At 36.0% G+C, this 14,246-nt stretch overlaps 1 non-coding gene across 1 annotated transcript; it reads left to right on the top strand.

Moving 5' to 3' along the window:
• The first annotated feature begins 416 nt into the window (after positions 1-416).
• Positions 417-523, top strand: LOC123567811 (small nucleolar RNA U13). The gene has a single exon (XR_006690913.1). It is a non-coding gene; the product is annotated as a small nucleolar RNA U13 (small nucleolar RNA).
• Positions 524-14,246: the final 13,723 nt, after the last annotated feature.

Below are 14,246 nucleotides of genomic sequence, written 5' to 3'. Positions count from 1 at the left end.
TATAGGGAGAGAGATCTTTTGCTGAGATATTTTGAGAAGACGCCTTAGGTTCTGCATGTCTAAGCAGTGCAGGTATTAGGTGATGTGATTCATGAGTATAACATTATCTTGAATAAGGCTTCACTGTTCTGTATTCCACTTATGCCTTCCCTAGAAGAGACAATAGAATGCCCAATAAAGCTTGAATCAATAGAGTGAAGCAAATTAGCACTGGCAAAATCCCTGCTTGTCATTTTTTCAGAAGTAGATTTAAAGCTTTAGGATACTTACTGTATCTACATTTCGATAAATTCCATTCACAATCATATATTTTGCTAGTATGGGCCAGCTCCAGCGTTATATTTAAGCTTCAAGAATAGAATGTGAATTGCACTATTCAATATAAGAAATAAGTATATAAGAACACAAGTATCTAGATCCTTTTGTGGTTCATAAGCACTATGATTGGGTTTCCACATTCTTGTGAGATTGGCCTCCCTCAAACCTTGTTATGATGTCAGCACATTACCCTTGAGGTGTGAAAAGAAAAAAGAATGTAAGTATCTACTCTGAGTATAAATAAAGTCTACATTGTTATATATCACTGGCATAATATAGAATATAAGAATAGAGTCTATAATAGCTTTACTCAGGAACAAAATTTTATATATTATACATAAAAGGTATACAAATTAAAACTATCCTATGAATTCTTTGGTTCAAAAATTTCTAAATGTAAAAGTGAATGATTTAATAATATCAAATATAGATAAGAGATAATAATTAAAAAGTTCTTATAGAGTAGGTTCAAAACTAAAATTATGTAATTATAAAAAGAAGCTAGAAAATGAGTTCATAGTCTTTAGTTCTTTGATTGGATTTAAAACATGTAAGTCAAATACTTAGCTTTCTATCTTCTTTTAATGACAAAATATGGGGAAATATTTAAACTTACAAAATTTCCTGTACTGGCTATGTAATACTTTTATCTCTTCACATTTTCAAGTATTCATTGAATATTTATTGAATCCTTACTATAAAACCTGAGAGAAGTTCTAAAAGTGCTAATTAAATAACAATTTCCATCATCTCTCTATATATATTTTTATATATTATACACACATATATATACACTCACACACTATTCTTATATGCCTGTCTATTCATCAAAATATATACCATATATTGATCTAATTAGCCAGCTGGGGAAGTAAGAATGATAATAGTGTCTGGCTTTGCACTTTCCCTACCTAGGAGAAAAAGCTTTGGAGCTGCAATCTCCCAGGGGGAGATGCTGTCACATACGCCTTTCTGGGAGGGATTAAGAAAGCCAGAGCAGCTGGGACCCATTTTCAAATAAAAAAACCAGCATGAAAGGTTTTACATGAATGACTAAAACTCTAAGTTCAGCTAAGCTGGAAGAGCCGAAGACGGGGATGCCTTAGTCTTGGTGTTAAACCAAAGAAAATTGATTAGATCGCAAAATGGGTAGGTTTGACTTCTGATTCTGTAAGCCTAGGAAAATAAAAAACAAAAATTTGCATCATTATTTATCAGTCGTCTTGCGTATCATAGTCAGAAGATGATAAGGGTTAAAGATTATATAAGAAATGCCACAAGCTGAAATAATCAAACCTGTGGTTTGTATTAAAATTTTTTACTTTCCAAAATTTTAGGCAATTTTGGTAAATTCCATTCTTGACATTTAAAAAATCCATAGCTTTTTTTCCTAAGACAAGACAGTATTTGCCACTTTCTGGTCCTCTATCATCTCTTAATGGAAATGCCCTTTCATTGCTTAAGCATAAAAGGACATTTCTTCAGCGTCTTTATACACAAGTAGAGTTTATTGTCAACTTACAACAGGCTCTAATATTTATTCTTAGATATCAAAGTATGCTGGCCTATTGTTTAAATCTGAATTTCAGTCAGATGAGATTGTTAGAGTCCCAGGAGCTTAGAGTGGGGTCAAATTAAAGTAAAAACATCTATTTTACTTTCCATATCCCCTTAAAGAATATCAAATTATTATAGTGACAATTATTAAGTTTCTACACACGTGCAAACATAGCACCTATAAAATAGCACTTTGGTGTTTATGAAGTGTCAATTTCTAAGACAAACATAGAAACCCAGCAATTATCACAAGCACTCCTCACCATTTCATTGCAGAAGTGTATAGAATTAGTGAAAATAAAGGAAAACAGTATATTGCTTAATAGTTGACAACCAGAAATGTTTACTTGTTAATGCCTGAATCTAGCCAAATGCAGCGTATTACTGAGCTGGGCTCCAGATTCACATGGCAGGAATACCACAGAGCCACAGGAATCATTTAACTGCCACAACTTCAGGTTCTGAATAAAAGTCATTTCTAAATCCTACATTTTTACTTTACTTAAAAAACGCATTATTCTCATGTTGTTCTTTGATGATAATAACATGGAATTTTCTCATATTCTCTAAATTTTTCTTCACCCACAAAACCAAAGAAGCTTGCTCATTTGTAGAAGGAAATGGGAATTATGGTGTTGGAGGTTCTAGAAAGCCCACAATCTTATTCTTTTCCCTATGAATTCCAATGAGTTGAAAAATCAACAAAGGAAACCAGATGGGGATCAAAATAAACTATCAACTGTATTTAGCACTCTCTGGTATTAGCTGTATTCAAGCAGTAGTAAAGCTCCCCAATACTAGACCTTGGGGCCTATCTTGGGAAAACCTGAATCTGCAAAGATCTCTTACCAACCAACTGTGTGGAGCATCAAGGACTCTACAACAGCCCCTGTGAAATGCCAGAGAGAGACTGTGTGTGGTACCTCTACCTATTGTTAAATCATGAGCCACTGAATAACTTCCTGACCCTATTTCACCATTACCTTATGTCATTCTCCCTCATGTAGAGGGAGTTTAGTGAAGGATACAGAAAAAAATCAAAATGTTTTCCCCCAATTACTCCCCTCCTTTCAGAGTTTAGGGCACAATCCCACTCAAGAAAAAAAACAAAAAGTCGACTAACATTTCCCTGAGAAACAAATTTTGTGAAAATTTATTTTGTATTTATATCACTCTTATGTTCTTTACTTAAAAAATATTAAAAATATATTGTTTTGTCACAGTACTTCCCAAATTAATAGGTTATACAAAATCACTTGGCCAGTTTCTCTCTCATTCCTAATGAAAGTCACTAATAGTTATGATGATAGAATTAGCCATCTATTCTATTGACTTGATGAAAAGTCAGCATAGGATGTGCAAATTTAATCAAGTGTATCACCACACATGGGCATCTGAATATTTGTCTAGTGAGAATTTTTGTTTGTTTAAGGAACTGAAATGATCCTGAGAAATACTGGCCATACTGGCCCATGTAATAATACTAAGGAAGCTGTCTTATAAGGTTACTTTATGCATGTATTCTCCCAACCCATACCAGGGAGTGTTAAAAGTACTAGAGCAACAGGCAAGGCCCTGTTCTCATAGACTTTCATTCTGGAAGACAGTTATAGTCAACAAGTAAAAGAAATACATAAGCAAGATCATTTTATATAGTGATAAATAGACACTAAAACTACTCCATGTGATAGTTACTTGAAATCACCATTTGAAGACTGCAGAAGGGAGGACTTTGGATTAAGTGGTCAAGAACATCCATAAGAGAAACCGTTGGAGCTGAGACCTTGGTAAGTGAATTCAGTAACATTTCAGGATACAAAATTAACCTACAAAAGTCAGTACTATTTCTATAAACCAGTAATGATCAAGTTGAGAACCAAATCAAGATATATTTAACCAAGAAGGCAAAAGAGCTCTACAAGGAAAACTACAAAACACGAATGAAAGAAATTGTAGATGATACAAACAAATGAAAAACATCACAGGTGCATGCTCATGGATCAGAAGAATCAATGTCATTAAAACAACCATAATACCCAAAGCAATCTATAGATTCAATGCAATCCCTATGAAAATACCAATATCATTTTTCACAGAATTAGAAAAAAAAATTCTTAAATTCATATGGAACCAAAAAAGAGCCCCAATAGCCAAAGCAATCCTACATAAAAAGAACAAAGCTGGAGATGTCACATTTCTTGACCTCAAATTATACTATAAGGCTATAACAAGCTTGTTCAACCCATGGCCTGCAGGCTGCATGTAGCCCAGGATGGCTTTGAATGCAGTCCAACACAAATTTGTAAACTTTCTTAAAATATTATGAGTGTTTTTGTGATTTTTTGTTAGTTCATCAATTATCATTAGTGTATTCTATGTGTGGCCCAAGACAATTCTTATTCTTCCAATGTGGTCCTGGGAAGACAAAAGATTGGACATCTCCGGATATTAACCAAAACAGCATGGTGCCGGAATAAAATACAGAAGCCAGAAAAAAAGTCACACATTTAAGGTCCACTGACATTTGAGAAAGTCAACAAAAACATACGCTGGGGAAAGGATACCCTTTCAATAAATGGTGCTGGGAAAATTGGATTGCCATATGCAGAAGAATGAAATGGGATCCCTGTCTCCCACCATATACAAAAATCAACTCAAAATGGGTTGGAAACTTAAAAGTAAGACCTAAAGCTATAAAAATACTAGAAGAAACCTTAAGGGAAACTCTTGTGGACACTGGTCTAGGCAAATAATTCATGACTAAAACCTCAAAAGCAAAAGCAACAAAAACAAAAATATACAAACGAGACTTTATTAAACCAAAACGCTCTGCATAGCAAAAGAAATAACCAACAGTGAACAAACAACCTGCAGAATGGGAAATTACACATCCAACAAGGGACTGATATCCAGAATTTACAAGGAATTCAACAGCTCAACAACAACAAAAAACAAATAGCCCCATTAAAAAGTGAGGAAAGGACATGAATAGATATTTTTCAAAAGAAGATATACAAATGGCCAAGAGACATATTTTTAAAATGCTCAATATTATTAATCATCAGAGAAATACAAATTAAAACCACAATGAGACATCATCTTACTCTAGCCAGAATGGCTATTATTAAAAAGTCAAAAAACAACAGATCTTGGTAAGTGGGCAGGGAAAAAAGGATGCTTATGTACTGTTAGTGGGAATGTAAATTAGTAAAGCCCTCATGGAGAACGGTATATAATATTCTCAAATCACCAAAAATAGAACTATCATTCGATCCAGCAATCCCACTACCGGCATCTCCTCAAAGGAAAAGAAAAAAATAATGATATCATAAAGATACCTGCACTCATATGTTTGTCACAGCACTATTCACAATAGCAAAGATATGTAATCAATCAAAGTGTCCATCGATGAATGATTGGATGTTTAAAATTACATATTTTATATATGTGGGTGTGTATATTTATATTATATATAATGAATATATATTATATATATATATAAAATGAAATACTATTCAGCCATTTAAAAATGAAATCATGTCTTTTGCAACAACATGAAAGGAACTAGAGACCATTATTTTAAGTGAAACAACTCAGGAACAGACAATGAATACCACATGTAGTCACTTATAAGTGAGAGCTGAGTCATGTGTATACATGGACAAAAAGTGTGAAATAATAGATACTGCAGATTTTGAAGAGTAAAAGGGTGGTAGGGAGCTGAGACCTGAGAAATTACTTAATAGGTACAATGTATACTTTTTGAGTGATTGACCCTATCTCACCATTAAATTATGCTATTGATGTTACACTAAAAGCCCAGACTTTACCACTATGCAATATGTCCATGGAACAAAATTGCACTTGTATGCCTTAGATTTATAGGAATAAAAAAAAAGAATAGAACAAAAGAATTTAAAAAAGAATAAGGGAAAGCATTAAGCCTGAAAGGGAAAGCATTAAGTCATAAGACTATGCAAAAGCCTTGAGATCAGAAACTAGTTTCAGTTTTCATGGAATCTAGCTTATCTTAGTCCAAGAAAATCACTCTATAGGATGTTACCATACAACTAAACAGCTTACTTCTTTGTAAATAACACATGGTAAACCAGTGGGAAATGGCATACAACTAACGATGGATCCTGCTGTATTGATCCATGATGAGGGATGAATGAATGAACATATACTCAATGCCTACTAAATGCCTTGCACTGATAAAGGTTCTTTTATATTCGGCTCACTTTGAACAAATGCATCCATTATTTATTTAACAAATTTGTATTGAGCTCCTCTACATACCTGGTATGGTACTTGGCATTAAATTCAATTATGACTCCATTCAGTACTTCTTGTAGGTGCATCTGCTCAATTAAGGGTGCACATGCTCAATTAAGACAAACGTGCTATTGTGATACAGCTTGATCAGTGTCATTAAATGAGTGAAACTCAGGCCGGAGGTGCACGTAGAGTTGCTACTTGAGAAAAGGGGACAAGAAAAGCTTCCTAGATGAAGTGACACTTAAATGAGGCTTTATAGGTGTGTAGGAAATAGCCAGGCCACATTACCTAGAGAGGAAAGAGGTTCAGGGAATTACAAGTTCTTCTCCATGACTGAAATCACAGAAGTTGAGGAAACTCTCAAGAGATTAAGTCTGCAGGATCATCAGTGGCAGATCAGACAGTGCCTTTATGCTGAGTTAAAGCATTTGGACTTTATGTGGAGGCAGGGGGAAAACCACTTTAAGCATGGAATGACTTAACAGTTTTGTGGGTAAAAAAAAAAAATCTCTGTAACTTCAATGTAGAGATTCCAAGGTGGGGAGGAGAAAAGCAGGTTGAAAACAAAGTGAACATAATGTATTCAAATAGTCTTCTGTGAAAACTTGAAAGCCACCATTGTGCTAGATTTCTGCCCAAATCACACAGTGCATTGCTTTAAATGAGCTTAAACCTTACTTATAAACTTCACTCACATTTTTAATACTCACATGAATTTAATCACATAAAGTTATATTGTATAACTTACTTCATATATTTTGAAATATAAGTTTTTCACTGAGCCAGCATTGCTATATATTGCTTAGCTCAGGAAAATATGTCGATCCTATGCCCCTGAAAACTGCCATTAACACGCATGGCATCAGATTTTTTCTAGGTGATGTAAAATTAAATCATGATTCTTTGCAATGTATTCTAATCAGCTACTCCATTAACTGTTTTCAAATGGTAATCAACTCGGCTCCAAATGAACAGTTACATATTCAGCTTGCTCCATGAATTCTATGAATGCATTTACCATTACAAGTTATAATTATATTACTTTCAGAAGTCATTTACAGCAATTGAACAAACTAAGAAAAATTCTAAGATTCTTGTGTGACAGAGCAATTAAACAATATGAACTGCAAGTCTCTACTTTATATTATAAAATTTAGTTATGATGTTATATTTTTGGAGAAATGATATTTTCAGAGCCAATAGATATTGTTCAGGTTAAGGCTTTATAACTTTAATTCACAGACCACCAACTAAAATTATTAGACAATATACTATATTGTGTTATGTATGAAATTAAATATATACCTAACAGAGAGGAATCCTCTCCTTTTTATTGGAATGGTAGGTGGTAATCTCTGCAGCAAAAAGATTGCCTGGAAAAAAGTAACTAATACCTCGGAGGACTTGCTATGTGCCCCTCCCTGTGCTAAGGACTTTATGTATTTTGATCTATCTCGTCTATTTAATCCTGAATATGTGATAGAAGAACTTATATTACTCTAAGCAGAATTCTTTAATTTCTAGTAGTTAGCTCACTTATAAAACAGGCTACAGTGTTATTTTAAGTATTCATTGTTGTACAACACACTACCCCAAAAATTTAGGAGCTTAAAATAACAGCAAACACTTATTATCTCTCATGGTTCTGTGTGTTGACTAGACATTTCGGCTCCTGTGCAGACGACCGGGGCACTGAGCTAGCTGGAAGGTCTACAGTACTCTCACTTACATAGTAGGCACTAGTGTTGGCTGCTGGTAGCGAGCTCAGTTGGGTGTGTTGACCAGAGGACTTGGTTCTGCTCTATAGAGGCCATTGTACATTGTTACTTAAATTCTCACAGCACAGCAATTTGGTTCCAAGAAAGACCATTGTAATAGTGAGCATTTCAACAGTATTAACCCAACATGCAAACACTCACTATAGTAAGCAAAATAAAATAAAATAAAGCCCCCCCCGATATCTATGCTCTAAAACTTCCAAACGTATGAATATGTTACCTTAAATAGCAAAAGGCACTTTGCAGTGTGATTAAGGCAAGATGGGGAGAGTGTCTGGGATTATCCAGGTGGACCCAATAATGCAATAAAAAAAAAATCTTTTATAAGAGGGAGGTAGGAGTAAGACACCTGTTCACGTTATGCTGCTGGTTTTGAAAATGAAATTGGAAGAGGGGGCCACAAGCCAAGGAATACAGGCATTCTCTAGAGGCTGAACAAGACAATGAAATTCTCCCCTACAGCCTCCAGAAAGAATGCAGCCCTGCTGACACCTTGATTTTAGCCCAGTGACACTTCTGATCTAGAGAACCATAAAATAATACTTTTGTTTTGTTTTCCGCCAGTAAGTTTGTGTAATGTATTAAAACAGAAATAGGAAATTAATACATTTGTCAAGTCTTGGTTTTTATCCCATTTGTTAATATTGTTAATATCCCATTTGTTAATACTGCATGGCTAAAGCCTAGAGTCATTGAACTGAATTCACGAAGCCATGGTTTATCATAATAGTCTACAACAAAGTAATAACCCAATATAAGCACCATTTCCCTCAAAACACTTCCCGTGTTTTAGTTTTCTACTGCTACTGTAACAAAATATCCAAATTTAGTGACTTAAAACAACACAAATTTATTATCACAGTTTCTGTAGGGTATCCATCTAACATGAGAACTAGCAGGCTAAAATCAAGATGTTGGCAGGGCTACATTCTTTATTGGGGGCACTGAGGGAAAATTTAATCCAAGCTAATTCATGTTGTTGGCCGAATTCAGTTCTGTGGGGATGTAAGACTGAGGTCCTTGTTTCCTTGCAGGCCATCAATCAGTGACCATCATTAGTTCTGGAGGCTTCTGTCCAGTTGTTCCATGTGAGCCCTTAGATCTCAAAATCAGAAAGAGTGCATCAAATCCTTGTCATTTTCTGAATTCTCTGGCTCTTCTTTCCACTACATCTTCCTCCATCTGGAGAACATTCTCTGCTTTTAAAAAATTACATGATTAAATTGAGTCCACTCCTGATAATCTCTCCATTTTAATACCACATCTTAATTACCTCTGCAAAGCTCCTTTCACCATGTAATGTAACATATTCACAAGTTGCAGGGATTTGGCACAGATCTCCTTGGGGAACATTATTCTGCCTTCCACAGTTCTCCAAAACCAGAATCTTCATGGCAATCAGCGGTTTAAAGTACAGCACCAATCCACTCTGTACCCTGCCTATGAACAAACCCTCAAAGGCACAATTAGCACAGATAAACTCATCATCATTCTGCTGTTCACTGACTCCATCAGCATCTCCAGAAGACAATTTATTTGAGATGTTACTCCTCCAAAATTAGTCACAGTTGGCTATTTCATAACCAGCTCTACTCCATTGTTAAAGGGCAAGGCTTTTCAAAGGAGCAACAATGCTGTTTTTGCAATAAATACACAAATTGCCTCTCTTGACAATGAAGGACAACAACAGGAAGATTAATTGATTGAAAACGATCTTGTGACATCTTATGGTGGACAATGTGCCTGCAGTGATGAGTGCATCTTCACATCCCTCTTTAGTCTCCAAAGATTTTGGAATTTTGTTCAATATTCTAAATCTCCAGGTGTCTTCTTCATTGCAAAATGCAATGTAATTAGAGCATTCGGAGTGAATTGTGATTATCCTGTGTTACAAACATTAGAAGTGTTTCTTATAGATACATAGAGACTAACACAAATAGGCAAGTAGCAGCCACAACTATATGTTTTTTTTTTTAAATCCAACTGCTTTGATTCATTTCAAAAAATTAATTTTTAAAATATTGTATTAGAGATTCAAGAACAAGTCTGAAAAAAACAACACCATAGCAACAAAATTAAGGAATAATGTGATATTCAAAGTTAGTGAGAAGAATTTCATTTTTTAATGGCACATATTCACGGGGTACATGTGATATTTTGCTAAATGCACAGAATATGTATTGATCAAGTCAGCATATTTAGGGTGTCCATCACCTCAAGTATTTATCATTTCTATGTGTTGGGAACATTTCAAGTCCTCTCAGCTAGCTGTTTTGAAATATACAATGCATTATTCTTCACTGTAGTTACCCTTGTCTATCCAAAATTAGAACTTTATCTAACTGTATGTTTGTGCCCATTAACCAGCCTTTCTTCATCCCTTCTCTCTCCCCCATACACTGTTTCCAGTCTCTAGTAAGTATCATTCTACTTCCATAGTTATTCAACCAGGAGAGAAAATTATATGAAGGAGCTGGTGGAAGGAAGGGTACTTTGCAATTGCTGAAGCCTTCTCACCAGTGATGCATCTTTAAATTCTGTTCCTCCAGGGAAAATTTCAGGGTGCCCCCTCCTACCGCCCCCAATGACAGATACAGCTTGGGAAATACTAGAGCTGCCTGAGAAGATGTAAGCTTAGAAGCTTTTGTTCTAACTTTACACAGTGAGGTGGAAGGGAGCCTCCTTCTGGTCAATCACATAGAAGTGAATTTTGTTTTTCACTGAAAATTCTACTTTGCCTATTTTATTGCTGGACTTGCAACCAGCTTCTCTTACTAAAAAAAAAATAAAAAAAACCTTCTGCAGTAATCATGCAAGAGCAAAGGGGGAAAAATCACTCTAAACTACGGCAGGAGAAATGTGCCCAGACATATACATACTTCAAAGCAAAGGAAGTCCTGTACTGTTTCAATTACTAATCATTTAACACAACAAATTCCAAAGAAAACACAAACTACACATTGAATATACTCTTTAGTTATGGGAATATTTAGGACAAACTCTGTAAGCTAAATAACTTGAAAGTGAACTTTTTATATGACCTTTTCTTTAAAATATTCATTATTTTAATGTAGTCAATATGTAGACTCCTAATATTTATTTATAATAAAGGTACTATAGGAGCATAAATCCTGATTTATTTAATTTACAAATACATCAATCTGATTAATGGAGTCATTTTTCTGTCCTATCACGTTAAATTACATCCACAGTCAAACCCCTAAAGTAAATTATAGGCTCATTCAGGGATCATGCTGTCAAGAAACTATTTGGCACACTGTAAACAGCCAATAAATATTGCAAATAATAAACATGTATTCTATCAAGGCATATATAGTGTAGATTTTCACATACTTGTAAATTCCTCAGTTAAAACGTTAACAGTACAGTTTGTCCCTCATCGAATACACTTGAGAGTTTCTTCTCCTTCCATTAATTGAAATGTATTCTGGAGAGAGAAACTAATTCATATTAATCAAACTTACTATGAAAGCAAAGCAGTGCTATTGCCATATAATAATTTTAGAATCAAAAATCAATGCATTCTTTGTTTCTTCAATTCATGCTGACATTTAATTGCATGTCATAATGTAGAAATATTCACTTGTCAAGAAGAATCATGGAGAATGGGGCTGAAGTGCCTCCTTTTACATATTCTGGGAAGGTTTCCTAAATGCCAATTCATATTGAATGGGAGGAAGAGGATTTCCCTCTACTAGGCACTGGGTCTGTACAGTGAAGAAAAGAAGTACAGTTCCTGTCCTCAAAGAGTTTATAATCTATTAGAAAGAAGGTTAAAGTCACAATATACAGCAGAGAAAAGAGGTATAGTTCCTGTCCTCAAGAAGTTTATAATCTGTTAGAAAGATTAAAATCAGAAGTGCAAGAAAGTATTATAAATGCTGAGATAGAAAAAAATGAAAAACACTAAAGAACTTGTCATTTCAAAGTTAGTTCTAAGGGAGAATGGCTGGGCAACATTCTACTCTTGTGCTTGAGCACATCAGCTCCCTGCTGTAAAAGGCACCTGAAAGTCTTCATCTTTCTGTGCAAGATGTAGGGTAGAAAATGTTATTAATGTTATTAAAAACAAATGAAGCAAAAGGTCCCAGGCCAACTTGAGGCTGATTCATGATCAAAGTATTGTTTGCAGTAGGCTAGTCCCTAACCATCAGGTATAGACTCAAATGCCAGATGGCAAATGCTGGGTGCCACCCATGGGCACACCTACATACACAGGATATGCTGCCTCACACTAGAGATTTTTTTTTAACTTTGGTGTTCATTCACCAGCCTTAGAAATACTCAAGGGCTTAGAATGCTGACTCACCAGTGCCAGAGTCCCCTTTTCCCCACCCAGTTCCCCAAAGAGATACGTGTGTTCTGCGTAAATAAGATTCTTGGAGATATGTCCCAAAATCCCAAATTATCTGAGTTCAAGGAGCTAATGAGCTCCCTGCACACCATCATCTTCCTGCAGCCTCCCCGCCCCACAGTCAGCAATGACCATTCCTAGGTGAAGATGGGATCTCTGGCAAGGATTATGTCTCCTCTTTCTTTTGGGGGATCCTCCACAGTTCCTGCCTTAACACCTTACAGGTAACTCGTTAAATGATTGATAATCATGGTAACAACAAATGCAAAAACTCCTCAAAAATGACTAGAATGGTAGAATCCCAAGATTTTACCATAAGCCAAAAGTTCTGTGAAAAATCTGGTTGGTGGACAGGATAGCATGATTAAATACATTCTATGCATTTTATATTCTCATTCTCTCTTCTCCCAGTATCCTCAAAGAGTGTTGACTGACATCTGTGTTCTTCACTAGTGCGCCCAGGAAGAAATGCAGAGGCTCCTGTTGGTGCTAAATAAGGCATCTTATTTGCTTAACACAAGTCACCATATGGAGCAGGTTCTACCTGAGGCCTGCCTGGGTGAAGTCCAAATTATCGTGAGACCTTATGTCCAATTTATTCTGAGCTCTGGCTTACCAAGTAATGTCCCGAGGTGCTGCCACAGATGCTGGGCTTGCGTTAGTAGAACCAGTTATGGGGGCCCTAACCTGTGTCCAGTAAACAGAGGGAGGTCTTTGATCTCACTGGGTAGGTGCAGTTTTGTTGCTTGCACCCCATTCTGGACCCATAAAGCTTATGTTTGTTACAAGAGCATTTATTTGGAAAAGTAATAGACAAAGTGCTCATTTGCTTTAAGAAAAGCAAAGAACAAGCTCAACAATTTATGGGAATTTTTATTTGACTACTGGGTCACTGGTTTAATTTTGCATATGTTCTCATAAATGTAACCAGCAGGGTTTTATGCAAGAATCTTCTTGTAAACTAAATGTGCTGGCAGAGGAAAATCAGTTTGTAGCACCCAAGTCATTAGGGAAATTGGCAACCATGGAAAACACCTGTAATGCTGTCCTCCCCAGCCTCACAGCGAACCACCAGAGGAGGAATACCCGTGCTCAAACACTCCTCTCTGGTGATTAGCTCTTCTGTCAACCAATTAACTTCTGAGTGAATTTCAATATTAAAGAGGAGAAGCTGAAAGTAACAATAACACTTATCCCAGTGTTATTTTGTAACAAAAAAATATTATCTGGCCAGGTGGGCTGGCTCACTCCTGTAACCCAGCACTTTGGGAGGCTAAGGCAAGTGGATCACTTGAGGTCAGGAGTTCGAGACCAGCCTGACCAACATGGTGAAACCCTGTCTCTACTAAAAATACAAAAATTAGCCAGGTGTCGTGGCACATACCTATAATCCCAGCTACTCGGGAGGCTGAGGCAGGAGAATCGCTTGAACCTGGGAGGTGGAGTTTGCAGTGAACCAAGATTGAAGATTGCACTACTGCACTCCAGCCTGGGCAACAGAGGGAGACGCCATCTCAGATATAGATAGATAGATAGATAGATAGATAGATAGATAGATAGATAGATCTCATATACTTGAGAGATATATGTTTTTATATATATATACACACACACATATATAATCTGACGTAGTAATCAGTCTGTCACACCTTGTGTACTCCCAAACAATGGCAAATTAACATAAAACATATTAAATAGAGAAATTCTCGGGGGTGTGTGTTGAGGGGGGGAGGACTGCATGCTTTGCATTTAAATGGCAAAGACCGACCTGAGAAAATGTGCTTATGGGAACTTTAGAGCCTTGTACATTTACTTCAACCCTACTAGAAATCAGAAATCCACCAGTGCAGACGAACAATCCTCATGTGAAGTTGTTGCCATTAGGATGCAAGTTGATGCTGTAATTAAATTCACTCTAGGCAGACATTTTGCCTTCTGAG

Source organism: Macaca fascicularis, chromosome 11, assembly GCF_037993035.2.
Source record: "Macaca fascicularis isolate 582-1 chromosome 11, T2T-MFA8v1.1".
Classification (NCBI taxonomy): Eukaryota; Metazoa; Chordata; class Mammalia; order Primates; family Cercopithecidae; genus Macaca; species Macaca fascicularis.
The sequence above is the reverse complement of the archived record's forward strand: the minus strand, read 5'-3'. Positions and strand labels throughout refer to the sequence as shown.